The following is a 15,437-nucleotide window of genomic DNA, read 5'->3' as shown; positions in this document are numbered from 1 at the left end:
GCAAATACCACCAGATTCTAATATAGAGAATGGGGTGTAGGTGTCAGCAAACACACTTAGAAATTCTTACTGAATTTCAGTGGAGTTACACTGACAGCAGAAGACAGAGTTTTTCAGTCTTTTTGAGTCCATGGCTCCCTTGACCAACTAAATTCTTTCTGCAGCACCACTGTGGGGCTCAGGAGCCCAGTTATGTCACCCCTTGCCTGCAGAGCTGGCAGCCTCTCATCCCTTTTCGAATACCCTCCCTTGTGGAGCGTCCCCTCAGCCTTCCCTCCCCGCTCCTTGGGAGTCCTCCGGGCAGCCACTGTCACCGCCCCTGGTCTCTGAGCTGTCCCCCACCCACCCCAAAGAGAGGTGCCTCCCCACACTGCCCCACAGGGGTCTGTGAAAAGGATGCTCCCAGCCTTAGTGCCCCAATGGAGACTTGCCAAAGGTGAATGTGAAGCCAGCGGCACACTGGTTGAAAACCACTGGCATAAGAGTTAGGAGTGGCCTGCGTAAAATGTATCTGAAGCAATCTGAAAGTGCTTTAGAATGAAATAACCAATTGCTGAGCTTCTTGCCATCACATGTAAGTAAATTAACTAGATCCAAAACAGAAAATTTGGAAATACTTTATTGTACTTTCCTTTTTGAATTTGTATCTTCTTCTTCCCAGAGAATCTCAAAGCAGCTAAATGGGAGCTATCTCATGCACAACCACCTTGCAAGGTAAGTGGATGAAACAATATTAGTCTGGGTCATCCAGTGAGCATTACGGATCAACAGGAATGTGAACTCAGGTCTCCTTGGTCGATGCCCCAAACTCTTGTTATCACCTAGAAATTCTGCAGATTTTTAGGGCTCCAATCTGCAGAAGTCAACCACAGCTTTATACCTATTCATTACTACAGCTTGCATCCTTTTAACATCCATGGACATATAATGCAGGCCCATATATTAGTCCTGGTGAGCCTATAAGTCTCTTCTAAATGAAACTGGACACTTTAGCAAGACTTTCCTCAGTTTACTCACCAGATACTATTTTTGGCACCCTGTTAAGTAACTGCTTTTTATACAGCAAACATCTTCTATTACAAACTTCATTAACTCAGCAGTCACAGCATGAACACATTTGCATGAAGTGTAACTACGCAAAATATATGTGCCGTCATTAAATGCACAGCTCCCCAGAATTTAAGGTGGGAACTCTCTCAACTCTACTTAGAGATGCAGGTACCTTAGGTACCTAGGACCTTTTGCATGCAAAGCAGATACTCTACAGCTGAGCTATGGCCCTTCTCCACAGAAGATGAATTCCAATCTAAAAAACTTACCACCCAGACATACAGTTCTATTTTGTAACTCTGAAGCATCATATTGCTGTATCTATACCACAGAGAATGGACATGGGGTCCACACACTGTCTATGAGTACTTCTGTGCTGCCCAGGAGTCTAGAAAATATCAAGTACTGTAGTTTTACTGATACATGAACCACACAAGGCTAGAAACCATTTAAAATATTGCATCCTGAGTGACTAGGGATTTATTTCTTGAAACTAGCAAGACCACAGCCCCAGCTGATGGGTCCTGCTTGTGAGTGTACTTCTCTATAAATATGTTCATCACCCTGTTGCAAGTTCTACATTTATGTGCAGCCAGAGACAAATATGTAATCATATGACAGTCTATGTGGATTTCATACTTCCTATGCAGAGGTGCTTTTTGTGTAGTCTTTCCTGCCCCCCCCCCATCCCAAAGTTTTGGTTTTTGTGGTTGGAAAAAATACTTGAGAACATGAGGAAAGAGTGCCCTAGAAGGTTCAGATATCAAATAAAGAAAACTGCACGCTTCCCAAGTTAATCCAATGAAGTTAAGACCTTGTCAGGAGTTAATACTGAGAAGGAAATTAAGCACTCCAACATGAAGAAAGGATCAGTTCAAAAAAGGAAGCTGGTCAGGCTTCACTGTTTCCAACCACTTTTTCTAAAATTGTAGCATCATTAACAAAAGAGTACATAAATGTACATAGTATTATGATCACAGTGTTACTGTAGGTCAGAGCTTTCCAAACTGTATCACGGCACATTAGTGTGTTGGCTGCAGTGTGTAGGTGTGTCACACAAACACTCCCCACGCTCCTTCCGGGGCTGGAAAGTGGTTAGTTTAACCTCCGGTTTGCTAGTAAAACTGAATTACTGTGTCGCAAAATGATGCATGCCTAAAAGTGTGTCACCAACATGAAAAGTCTGGAAAGCTCTGCTGTAGCTGTATAAAACCATATGCTATAGTCAGACTTGAACATTGGTTTCAGGAATGGACAGTTCACAAATAAGATAAAACTAAGTTGAACAAGAGAAACAGGAGAGCTAGAAGTTAGCATGGGTTAGATACAGAAAAAGATGCAAGTGAGAGCCTCTATATGGAATGCACTACTATATACAAACCCTACACATAGGTTGTCATGTAACCATCACACAGGTGTACATTTTGCTGCATGCTTGCATCCAACATATTCATAGGAGAGAACTATCATGGGCACTACTTAACAGTTAAGGAAAGAGTTGCAGCTGAGTGGTGCAGCAAATGCTTTTGGTACAAAAAGTCCCAGTTCAATCCTTGGTAAGTCAAAGGAGGGCTGAGAAATATTTCTGTCTGAAACTCTCAGGAGCTGCTATCATTCAGTGTTGACAATACTGAACTAGATGAACCACTGGTCTAACTCTGCATAAGGCAAGCCTTCAGTTCGCCTCTGTTACTAGATCCAAGAAATACAGTAAATACCTAGTCACTCAGGATGAAGCAATTTAACAGTTTCAAAGGTGTCTGGCCAAAAATCAGTGAAAGCCCAGAGCTTGAAAGCAATGAGGTAAAACCTGCTGAAAATCAAAATATGCTAGTTTTACTGACTAGTAACTTTTTATTTAGAAAAGTTACTGAATTTTATTCTTCAAACAGATAAACTTTGGCAGGTTTGATTAAGAATTTACATAGGAAACACTGGGCTGAAAAAGTCAGCTCAGCTCCACACTTATGTAGAAAAAGCCAAATCCTATCACATGAGACTGAGCACAGCAATTAACATAATGCTATTGGCGTAAGGCCATTATATCAGGCTGTAAATTGGCCACATTTAGAATTCTGTGTATAGATATAATCAATGCACCTCAAAAAAATATTAAACTTAAGGAGGTACAGAAAAAGACAACGAAGATTATTAGAAGGCTGAGAATTTATTGGACCACTTTAACAATGTCAAAAGGCTTTTAGGTTTTGGTTTTTCAATTTAGAGGGAAAGGAAAGATTAATGTGGAATCACAGTTAAGAAGCACAAAACACAATTTCTAAAATGCAGTCTCTTATTACAGCCACTGTGCCTTCTCACAGAGTTTCTTATTTCTAACAGAGGAAGCCCTGTACTGTATGGCAGAAAAGTTCACCTATGCTTGCTAATTGCATATATGCTACTCCAATAAGATTTATCATCTTACCTATTATTCCAAGTTAACTAGAGAGCTTGTCAACAGCTAAGAACCTAAATTGCTGTTCACATATGTACTGGTAACTATTTTTGAGATAAGCCACTATCTACGCAGCAGTCCTTATTTTAAGAGTTAGTTATGGCAATATAGCCAGATTTCAAATATCTAGAGCAGGCTTCCTCAACCTCTGTCCTCCAGATGTTTTGAGACTACAATTCCCATCATCCCTGACCACTGGTCCTGCTAGCTAGGGATTATGGGAGTTGTAGGCCAAAAAACATCTGGAGGACAGAGGTTGAGGAAGCCTGATCTAGAGCAGCAGTCAGAATACTTACAAGCTACATTTACTACCATGTACTCAATGTTCTAACTTTGGTCTTACTTTAAACATGGTTTAGTACTTAAAAGTGACATTCAGGTGTTGTAATTACATTCATAAATTTCATCATAACCCTTCAAAAGGTAATCACAATCACTGTTACAATCACACATTTTATTTAAGATTTTTGATGGTTGCACTAAAATCATTTTTACTGCTCTCACAAATGTAATGTTACTACACACAAACTGTTATGGGCATGACCAAAACTGAAATAATTACAGGAAAAGGACATCTATTAACAATGTAACGCTATGGTCCTTGGGAAGGCATCTAAGGAGCCACAGAGTGTTTTGGATCTCCCCCCTCTGAGGGTGGAGAGAGACCTCATACGTCATACAACTGCTGTGGCCCCTGCCTTACTGACATTGGAGTTCTGACTTCTGTAGAAAAAAGAAGGGGTGTGTCAAATCTGGAGTTATGAAGAATCCAAAGCCTTCTCCTTGCCCTGACCTGCACACAAAAGAGGGGAAATATACACTAGGAGAAAAACTGCTTTAAAGAAAAAGTAGGGGGGACTTTGGGCACGGGAAAAGGTAAAAACACTCTCCCTCTCTTTCACTGCATGCCTTAAGATTCTGATCAGGCAACATGTTCACCTTTAGTTATCCCTCTGCCCCATTTTGGACTGCTCTGCCCAGAAGTTAAAATCAGATGTGCAAGTGAGCTTACATCAGTTCTGAAGATTCTCAGAAAGGTAGAAAAAGTCCTACTTATGTGCTCACATTCTTAAGAAAAATGCCATTTCAGGCCAATACTGCATAGAGAAATATGCTGGGGAGAATTAAAGGCTTGTCCACACATTTGCTTGCCCTGCCACATTTCTCTGAAGAAAAAGAAAAATGCTCTTTACTGCTCAATTGGAGCAAACGCCAACTGGGTTTTCAGCAGATTGACATTTGCTCCAATTCAGTGGTAAAAGAGCTGGTTTTGCCAGGGAAAGATGTGGAACAAATGTAAAACCACTCAGACCCATGCCTAGAAAACAGAGGACAAGCAGAAAACCTTTTGGACCCCTGCTTTCAAGGAATGGGACAAGCGGACATGTGACCGAGCCCCCAGATTGAACCGACCAAGTCAACTGTCTTTTGGAACTTATGAATCATGAAATATATGCTTTAGCAAAAGTATTTTTTTGGGAGGGAGAATTATTACTATTTTTATTGTTCTTGTTATTATCAAAATTAGTATAGCACCCTATACCTGCAGGTCTCAGGGCAGTTCACAACATAAATCACAATATCAAAATACATAATAAAAATAAGAGCAACCTAATAATCCCCCCTCCCCAAATTAATATGCAAGTTTAATACCCTTTAAAATGAAGAGAAGCAAAGCAGTTCTAAGTTCAGAAGCCTTATCCTTTGCCATACACCAATGAGAGAGATAGACAGCTCAATGGTTGATTTTTCCATGCAACAAGGTCTTTACCTAACCTCAATGAAACCCTGATTGCTTACCCTAGGGTTGTCATATTTGAAAAAGAGAAAATATAATTGTTGAACTTTTTTTTCCTTGCCAAAGTTGTTGAGCTTTTTATGAGGGTCAAATCCAGGCTATGTCTGGGAAATTCTGGACATACGGCAGCCCTAGCTTACTCTGTAATTACCACTTGGGGATACACCTAACACAAGAACGTTTTTTGAAGATGTTTCCCATACCAACAGGTTACTTCTGCTTATGTGAAACCAAAACATACAACTGCTGGGCATGTGCTCTAATTTAATCACAAGTGCTATGGAAGAAGAATATCATGAGCGGCACAGCATTGGAATAGTAAATATATATATGTATTTCTTTCATCAAGTTTCCTAGATACAGTTTCTCATCAGGGTACCTTCAAGTAGCAGCAGCTATCTACCAAATCTTTTCTTTTACAGGTGACTTGCAGCCATCTGTGTATATGCAGCTACTGAATGACATATTGGTGTGAACAGCTTTATATATGTGTGCAGACAAACCAGTAAACCCAGACAAGTTTTCTATCAGGAGTTTTAAAATCCACTCTAGATTAGTCCAACACATCACCAAAATAGAAGCTGGTATTGTTGTTTTTGAAAATGCCACAAGGATAATAAGTAAGATTATATAAACTTGAAACATATCTTTAAAGTTAAAGTTCTGGAAAAGAATCAGAGCTTGTACAATTACTTTTCGCTGCATTCAGCAGTTATATCTTGATCTGAAATAAGTTTACAAGCAGCTTCTCTTTCTTGATATAGTAAGCGGAAGGGCTTTCTTGATATAGAATATTATGAAGGAACTTCTTTTTATTAGTTACTCAAATGTTAGCTTTTCTGGGGAATGAAAAGAATTCTTCAAAAAGTTTTTATATTGCTTGCCATAAAACCAGTGGACAACAGACAATTCAAGTACAGCCTATGCAAACATGTGATTCATGGAATCATAAAATCGTAGAGTTGGAAGGGACCCTGAGGGTCATGTAATCCAACCCACTGCAATGCAGGAATCTCAATTAAATCATACATGACAGATGGCCATCCAACCTCTGCTTAAAACTGCCAAGGAAGGAGAGTCCACCACCTCTTGTGGGAATCTGTTCCACTTCACAACAGAAGAGTCCTACCATTTAACTCTTAGCCCAAACAGTGAATAGACTCCATCAGGAGATATGAGCTAGTTCACAACATTTCCTTAAAATAAAGCCCATTTTCACACATTAGGTAAAGCATTTGTAGTGACATTAGTACCCTTTCTTTTCATTATTCTAGCATATGATACATATCATGTACTTGTAGAAGGCAGAGAAAAAAACCATTATCATTGATTCTTAAGAGGAACAAAGAACTAAATTCTTATTATAAGATCACAATGAGCCAGTGTAATATAACTGCAAAGATAGCTAATGAGTACTGGAGGGTTATCCTCATGATTCACCAAAGAGAAAACCTTGATCACATTCTCTCCACTGGTACAATGATATACCCATGCACATGAACAGAAAGCAAGATCTCTCATTAGAAACTGGAATTACTTCTGTTTTGGAATGATAATGTTTTATGTGTAAATACTGTTCTAAGATTCCATAAAACAGTTTAGCACAATGTTGATTCTTTACTTTCTTTACCATTTACCAACTTACAAAAAGATATGCTTAAGCACCTTATGGTACAGTACATTTTAAATTAGCCAAGACTTCAGGGAACAAAACAGCCTATGAGCACAAGAGACAGAGGGGGGGAAGAAGCAGGGAACTAGAGTTGGGAACTGAAGACTAATGGAATAGTAGGATTTCCCACCAATTACCCTGTCCTCACAACCACCTTATGATACAGTTGCTTGAGAGTTTCTCCCATCAAAGCCAAACCTGACAGTAAATCACACTGGGTATATCAAATTTGAAAAGAGTAGAAATTTGGACTTTTCCATGTGGAGCCTTTAGTCCCTAACCCATAGCTCAGAGTTTTACACTGTCATTGTTCCTTCATATGCACATTACCTCACTGTCTGAAGCCTAATGGGGGGGCGGGAAGAAAAATGTAATGAAACTGATAAACTCTTCGTTTGTGCAAGCTAAGCATCTGCATAGCAGATAAAAACAAATTTCAGAGGGACAAGTTGGTATATAATACTGATTTATTTCAAACCTAACCTAAATTCCCTACCTTAAGCATATGAAAGGTATACGGGTAACCCCGTTTTAGGTGTGACCAATATGTGTGCAATTGCACACACATGCTGAACCTGCAAATGTCATAAAAGATGTCACTAAAAGGGTGGAACAGGGGCAAGCGTGCAATGACCAGGAATGCAACCCCTGCGCAAATCGGGGGTTGCCTGCATGCATATCTTAATAGAACATTATATAATGCACTCTTGTATGTTGCTTGGAAATGCACAGCTGACAGGAGGTAAATTGACCTCTATCACTAGTCAGGTGACAATGTGTCACCGGGAGGGTGAACCACCTGACTTTCAGGAAAAATAACATGACATAGGGGAGGCCAACCAGGTCCAATTCATCAAGATAGCATGGCTGCTCCAATGCCTGAACTGCAGCTAAAATATTACATCCTTTTTTCACATGGTCTAGTCCTTCCCCTGCCCATCCCCCTAATAGTCTTAAGAGGGTCTCTTCTCCAGTCTTCGAAGAGTAGCTGGAGGCACGGAGGCAGAAAAAGGTACTCCTTTCCTTCCACTCTGCAGTTTTAATCTGAAATCTTAGGTGCAGTACTGTGCCCAGAACTCAGAAACGGCTCACACTAGTGCAAATACCTGTCGCAAAATGCGCCTAGAACAATGGGAGTTTCGAACACTGCCTGAGACAATTTTGCTGTTTTACTGTTTTGTCTTTTGTATATCTCTGATTACTGTTTAAGTATGTATCTTACATTGTAAAGTATCTGAAGTGCACTGGAATAAATGTGGTTTATAAACACAGTACTATTAAACATACTTTCTGGTACAAGCTAAATCTACAGCTTCAAAAAAGTTAATGTCAAATCAGAAATTAATACGCCACCATACAATGGCAGGTGTGTGGCATTCAAAGTACACCGAGGTTGTCAACTGGACATTTTTCTAGGTGACTCTTGCAAAGCACAAATAACTAGCAAGTTTTCCCAAGAACTCTATGAAAGGTTAACACAACTACACACCTGCAATCTAGGTAAAGGTAAAGGTACCCCTGACCATTAGGTCCAGTCGCAGATGACTCTGGGGTTGCGCGCTCATCTCACTCTATAGGCCAAGGAGCCAGCGTTTGTCCGCAGACAGCTTCCGGGTAATGTGGCCAGCATGACTAAGCTGCTTCTGGCGAACCAGAGCAACGCACAGAAACACCGTTTACCTTCCAGCCGGAGGGGGACCTATTTATCTACTTGCACTGCGTACTTTCAAACTGCTAGGTGGGCAGGAGCTGGGACCGAACAACGTGAGCTCACCCCATCATGGGGATTCGAACCGTCGACCTTCTGATAGGCAAGCCCTAGGCTCTGTGGTTTAGACCACAGCACCACCCGCGTCCCTGCAATCTACACATACAATAAATTAATTGAAAGCTAACTGCCATGGCTTAACAAGCCAACTGTTTAACAGGAATCATGTAGGTAATGTTCTCATTGAAATTACATCATCCTTCATGAAGGCTTCTTAATTTACTTATTACAATCCATCACTCACAGATATACTCCAAAGAGCATAATAAATATTGGTTCAATAGTTGTTGATCCAATAATTCAACAAACAAAATGGAGACCACATTGGTTTGGAACACCTGCTCACTAATATAGAAAGTCACCTTCACTGCAGCACCATGGACAGGGTACAACAAAACCACATTTTTCCTCCAAGAAACTCAATAGATTTGAAGTTTAGGCTTGACATTTAAGAATTCTGCTGGGATAAACTAAACTGGTGTCTTAAACACAGTTCAGATTGTTTTACTACAATGAAACCAGAGCGGGAACGAAGCTCCACTGAGTACTTGCTGTCTGATTAGCCACTTGCACAGGTGGGTTTCTTGTTCCCTCACTGTGAATATATATAAAAATTAAATAATATTGGCCTGTTGAAAATTCAAATACAATTCATGCTCATAACAATATGCCTAAGTTAATACACCTGCATCTTTTAATAGTCAAACTTCACTACAACAGGAGCAAATTTACAATTTACAGCTTCCACCTTGCATAAGAAATGCTATTCCTATGATTAAAATGCAATTGCCCCGCATTCCTCAAAACATTTCTTTTAAAAATGATCCTAAATACAGTGGTACCTCAGGTTACAGATGCTTCAGGTTACAGACTCTGCTAACCCAGAAATAGTACCTCAGGTTAAGAACTTTGCTTCAGGATGAGAACAGAAATCGTGCTCCAGTGGAGCAGCGGCCACAGGAGGCTCCATTAGCTAAAATGGTGCTTCAGATTAAGAACAGGTTCAGGTTAAGAATGGACCTCCGGAACGAATTAAGTACTTAACCCGAGGTACCACTGTACTGTATTTGGAATGCTGTTGGCTTCCCTGTAACTCCCTCCAGACTTCAGGAAGGAGACTTCCATCTTGGCCAAAAAAATATAAATATATTTAAGCCTACATGTAAACTTGTACTTAAGATGTTAAGAAGAGCACTGCTGAATTGTACCAAAGGTCTATCTAGTGCAGCATTCTGTTCCCACGGTGGCCAACCAGGTATCTATGGGAATCCCACAAGCAGGACATAAGCACAATAGCACTTTCCCACTCAGAGTCCCCAAGTATTCAGATGCATACTGCTTCTGACACTGGAATATACAGTCATCACAGCTAGTAGCCATTGCTGCCCTTTTCTGCACCTGTACATGCCACCCTATGTGCTTGGACAGCAGCAAATACTGAACATGTTGAAATATTGTATTGATAAAATGCACACCATTCTTCCTTACTATGGCATATCAAAGCTTGTAATTAAACCAGGGTGGTATCATGAATTAAAGAGGTCAATGAGTCAGATGAAGACACAACTGCCTTATACCAAGTCAGACCACTGGCCTATGTAGCCCCAGTATTGTCCATCTTAACTGGCAGTTAAGAGGCTCAAGCAGAGGTCGTTTTCAATCCTAAATTTAAAAGCCTTCTAACTGGAGACGTTAGGACTTAACCTGGGGTGTTCTGCAGGTAAACCATGTGCTCTACCACAGAATAATAACCCTTCAAGAATGAGAAAAATCCCCTGTAGAAGCCAATCAATTACTTCCAACAGGGCAGAAATAAAGTTTAAATTAAATGTACAATGATTCTTGTGACAACTTTGCTTTATCATATTAACACTACAGTATTTCAAGGATGGAATATTCTCAACCTGCAAATTTAAAAGTCACATTGGCAACTAATAACTGAGAGGGGCTATGTTTTGAGTCATGCAAGGATTAAAGAGCCAGCAATATTGGCTCCGATCATAGCTCACTATAACTGAAGCCAAGAAAAAGGCAAAAGGTTTGTTAATGCAAACATGCAGTATGTGGACAACACCACATTTTGGCATCCTTCTGCTATCTCAATCCCTGACTCCCACTAATATGCCATGAAATAGGCAAATGACAATAAGCAGCTGAATATTGTCAAAAACTCTGCTCAAAATCCAGTTGCTTTTCATATTTGAGTGTGTTACAAACTGTGTCATACAAACTGGAGACAAGAGGGTTAACAGAGTTATTTGCCCATGTATAGAATAATCCCCATAGGTGAGCTAGTAGCTGGCCTGATAGCAGGCCTACACTACTGCCTCTTATCAGAAGCTTCTGCTGCCTAGACTAAGCACCTGGATAACAACTGCCCACTCCTAACATTTTTTGAGCTGTTAGATGCAGTATCTTCTTCTTCTTCTTCTTCTTCTTATTATTATTATTATTATTATTATCATCATCATCTTTTCAAAACTAATTACTTTTAGTACTTCAAAGCTGCAACCACATTCTGAAGAAACCGCCATTAATGAACACTACAAATAGTCTGAAGCAAAGCTTATGAACTAGGGCTCTAGCTAAGTTGTTCAGCAACTGAATGTATCAAGTACTGTAGCACATTATATCATCAACCTCTTATGTACATGAGAGATTTTAGCAAAATTGGTTTTTCTAAGCAAGCAGCTGGGCAGTTCCTCCTAATTAATTATATTAAAACATTTCAATCATGTTAGTCAACAATTCAAGATATGTACTTGAGTCATAGTTTTATGTCTATGTATTTTACTGCAAATTAGTTCAGATTACCTAGAGAAGTACTGCTTTTCTCTTTCACAGAACGAGGCACCTACATTATTCCTATACCTGCAAATGAATGAATAACCCATACACCTTATGCACTAATTCTATGGCAAATAGGTTTCACGGTGACATCACTCTTCAAAATGCCCCTTCTCTTGGCACGAAAGCATTCACTTTCCCTATAGCACCTTCTTTTTCCCATACCATCCTAAAAGAGAAATACTTGATGACTTCTCCAAATCCCAACTTTATGCCTCAATCTTGCCATCAATCAAAAGGGATAAATTCCACATATTATTTATATAAGTGCACGAGACTCTTAATCTCAGGGTTGTGGATTTGAACGCCACATTGGGCAACAGATTCCTGCATTGTGAGGGGTTGGACTAGATGATCCTCATGGTCCCTTCCAACTCTACAATACTATGATTCGATGAAAAAAGAAAACCCAGAAAAAGTAATAGGGCTGGCCATTTGCCTTTTCTACCTGAAGAAACATTCAAGTGGGAGTTTATGGGAAAGACGCATGAGTTGAAGAGCATATATACATTCTGAAAAGATTTAATAACTTAAGATATTCTATTATTTTTCCATATAAACAATTGCTTCATTCCAGCAGTACATTACATATTTGCAAATGGAATGAAAATGGTCAATAAGACCATCACCCTACAACTGAATTTGATTACCTTCTGCAGTAACTATGGATAGTAACTCAGACTTGTTCACACTGTGCAGTTCTACTGTTTATACATTACAGCACCTGCGTCAGAAGTAATTCTGGATCTTTATGTAGTATATTTTGGATGTAACTTGTATTGTGATGCTCTGCATACATTCTTTGAATTTCATTTTTAGGAGGCATATGCTTCAAGAGAAGTCTCATGTTATGCAACTTTTTAAGAAGTCAGTGATGAGCTAAAGGATACATTGGTTATTTCACAATTATGACTGATGAGAAATGCAGAAGTTGTGTGTATTTATTCTTCTAACAAATTAGTCCAGTATGAATTGATTAGGCTCTCCCAAGGCATATGGCTCAAAGATGCCAACTTAAACAACGTGATCCGATACCTTTTAGTGTGCAATACTTTCTCTTAAAGAAGCCAAGAATAATAATGAAAATACGGAGTTATAAATGCCTTGTTCCAGTCGTTGTAGCCCCTGTACCATACAGTGACAATTCTCTCTTAGAAGAAACTTTCTTTTTTTGGCAAGTCAAGAAAGTTGGTATACAAATAAAAATAGTTACATATGTCTAACTGTCAAACATATCTAAACGGATGCATGTATTACTTCTGTTTGGGGGATTAGAAACTAAGAACTTCAGAATGATTTAAACCTGGTATAATGTGTTTGACTATCAAACCATATACAGTGGTACCTCGGGTTAAGTACTTAATTCGTTCCGGAGGTCTGTTCTTAACCTGAAACTGTTCTTAACCTGAAGCACCACTTTAGCTAATGGGGCCTCCTGCTGCCGCCACCCCGCCAGAGCACGATTTCTGTTCTCACCCTGAAGCAAAGTTCTTAACCTGAAGCACGATTTCTGGGTTAGCGGAGTCTGTAAACTGAAGCGTATGTAACCTGAAGCGTATGTAACCTGAGGTACCACTGTATGAAGTTACCTGAACAAAAGATTTCCTGAAACTACATGTTTTATGGGGACTGTGTGAATTTGTTGAACCACAAGGAACAAGTACACCAGACATATTTAATGATTTGTTCCGTAACTTCTTTCGTAGTTATAATTTCAAGGAATAAAAAGTCAGTCAATAATCATTTGTTCTTATTATTACTATCACCATGCTAACATGCCTATGGCCACAAAGGCAGTAGCTAATATGATCTGGATTTTTTTTTAAAAGGTAAACACAGACAGTATTACAGCATGCACATCACCACCACTTCAATCTAAACCAATTTATAAGAAGTCAAAAGCAGAACTCTTAAGCCCTTAAGTAGTGAAAGGTATAGGAAGCCAATTACATGCCAATTTCTAGCCGCAGCTCCTGACTGCATTACTTCCTAGGCTTACATTACATACAATATATGTCCTACACTAGCATAGATTTTCCTCCTGAGAAACATGTTTACCTTTAGTACACAGGGTATAGAAATCTGTCAGGAATTACTACCCAAATAAAAAAGTATGTGTGGAGTGGGGGGGGGGAGGGGGGAGAGAGAGAGATATATGAAGGAACCATAACCTCACTTTGACCGAAGGAAATGCAGACCATGGAAGAGAAAGCGGTGAAAGGCCTTCAACCTTACTTAATCGGAGCATCCCACAAAACTTAAGGCATGAGGAACTGACTTCTGTATAACGGGAAAGCCGTACGGGAACGTAAGAGGAAATTTTTAAAAATCTAGGGAAATTCGAAATGCCCATCACAATAGGGCAAGAGGGGACACTTAACTGCCACCCACTACCAAACACACGTGCTGCTGCTGGAGAGCCTGGATACTCCCCTCCCCACCAACCACCACCTCTTTCAATACTGTGGATGGAAGGAAGAGGAGAAACCTCCTCCTCGGCACCTTATCAGACCCAAAGCCTATGAGCGATAGGTCCCTCCTGAACACGCACACGCGAGAAGCGGCGGAGGGGTGGGGATGGGGATGCGAAGGAGGCGCTGCCCGAGAGCCCTCCGCCTCTCTTGACTCCCCAGCCCCCGCCCTGAGCAGCCACAGCGTGGCCTCCGCCTCGCTCGGAGCCCCCTCTCCATCCAGCTGGTCCCCGGCGCGAGTGGCCAGGCGCCGGCAACCCCTCGGACCACCCTTGCGCTCCTGAGGGAGGCGAGCCGCCGCCGCCGCAGGGGCAGGAGCCGCCCTGGCTGGCCCCAGCCCGCCTTCCCGCCCCTCCGGCCACAGGGAGCCCCGGCGCCGGCCCAGGGTCTGGAGCAGGCGCATGAGGGATGGCCGAGGCCTGCAGGCTTCCCGCGAAGCCTCCGCTCTCTCGTAGCTAGGCAGCCCCGGCTAGCGCTCCCCGAGCCCCGGCTGCTCACTCACCCGCCGCCTCGTCGTCCCTGCTCCACGGCGACCGGCTGTCTGGCGGCGGGGGCGGCGATACCCTCTCGCGCTCCCTTCCTCCCGCTCGCTCGCTCGGCTTCTGTAGCAGCGGGGAAGGGGTCCGGGCGGCTCCTCCGACGACGACCTTTATGTGAGAGACGGGTAATCTCCAGGCTCTGCGCGCTCCGCTGCCAGACCGGCCACCATCTTACATTAGGGAGAGACTGCTTGCCTGCCCCGGACGCTGCTCCCAAGGCGCATGCGCACGAGCCGCCGGAGAGGCGGGTGCGGGGGAAAGGAAAAAGGTAGAAGGCGACGCGACGAGAGAGAGAGCATGACGGGAGTTGTAGTCTTTACGGGCGGGGGTGGGAACTAGGGCAGCCGGCGAGCGTGTCCTTCCCTGGGTTCAAAAGGGGATGGGTTAGGCTGCTGACGAGGCGGTCACACTGTCGCCCAGGAAACAGTGATAGCTGTGGCATTTAAACCCGTTTATTCGACATCGGCCTGAGGGACTGAGCTGGCTTAACGTCAGCTAGTGGTTCGTTTGAAATGCCGGTTCGCTTATCCACCCCAGCCCGCTTCCTCCGGCACACATTCCTAGAGAGCGGGAGCCTGCATTTAAGAATCCCTCCCCTTTTCAAAAGGATGCAACAGATTCCGGTCGTTTTAAGCATGGCCAGATAGAGGGTCACGGAGGGATGGGGTAGGCAGTGCCATGAAGATTCATGATTCGTCGACTCGGGTCGGCAAAAGCTTATATCACAACAAAACCTGGCCCGGTGGCAAACAATATTCTTCGTTGTTCTGCTGTAACACTAACTCAGTTAACCCTCTGGGGATTTCCTAGCGGTAGTAATTCTTGTATGACGCACAG

The 15,437-nt window shown here is 41.9% G+C and overlaps 1 protein-coding gene across 4 annotated transcripts in view; it reads right to left on the bottom strand.

Moving 5' to 3' along the window:
* Nucleotides 1-14,821, bottom strand: part of CNOT4 (CCR4-NOT transcription complex subunit 4) — a 51,768-nt gene extending 36,947 nt beyond the window's left edge. For 2 of the 4 annotated variants that reach the window (XM_028745796.2, XM_028745797.2), the window contains exon 1: nucleotides 14,564-14,821. The gene's annotated coding sequence lies outside the window, so the exon portion shown is untranslated. The remainder of the gene's footprint in view (nucleotides 1-14,563) is intronic. The other 2 variants (XM_028745800.2, XM_028745801.2) reach the window with 1 other exon arrangement.
* Nucleotides 14,822-15,437: the final 616 nt, after the last annotated feature.

Source organism: Podarcis muralis, chromosome 10 (assembly GCF_964188315.1).
Source record: "Podarcis muralis chromosome 10, rPodMur119.hap1.1, whole genome shotgun sequence".
In the NCBI taxonomy this organism is placed as follows: Eukaryota; Metazoa; Chordata; class Lepidosauria; order Squamata; family Lacertidae; genus Podarcis; species Podarcis muralis.
This window is presented reverse-complemented; position numbering and strand designations above follow the sequence as displayed.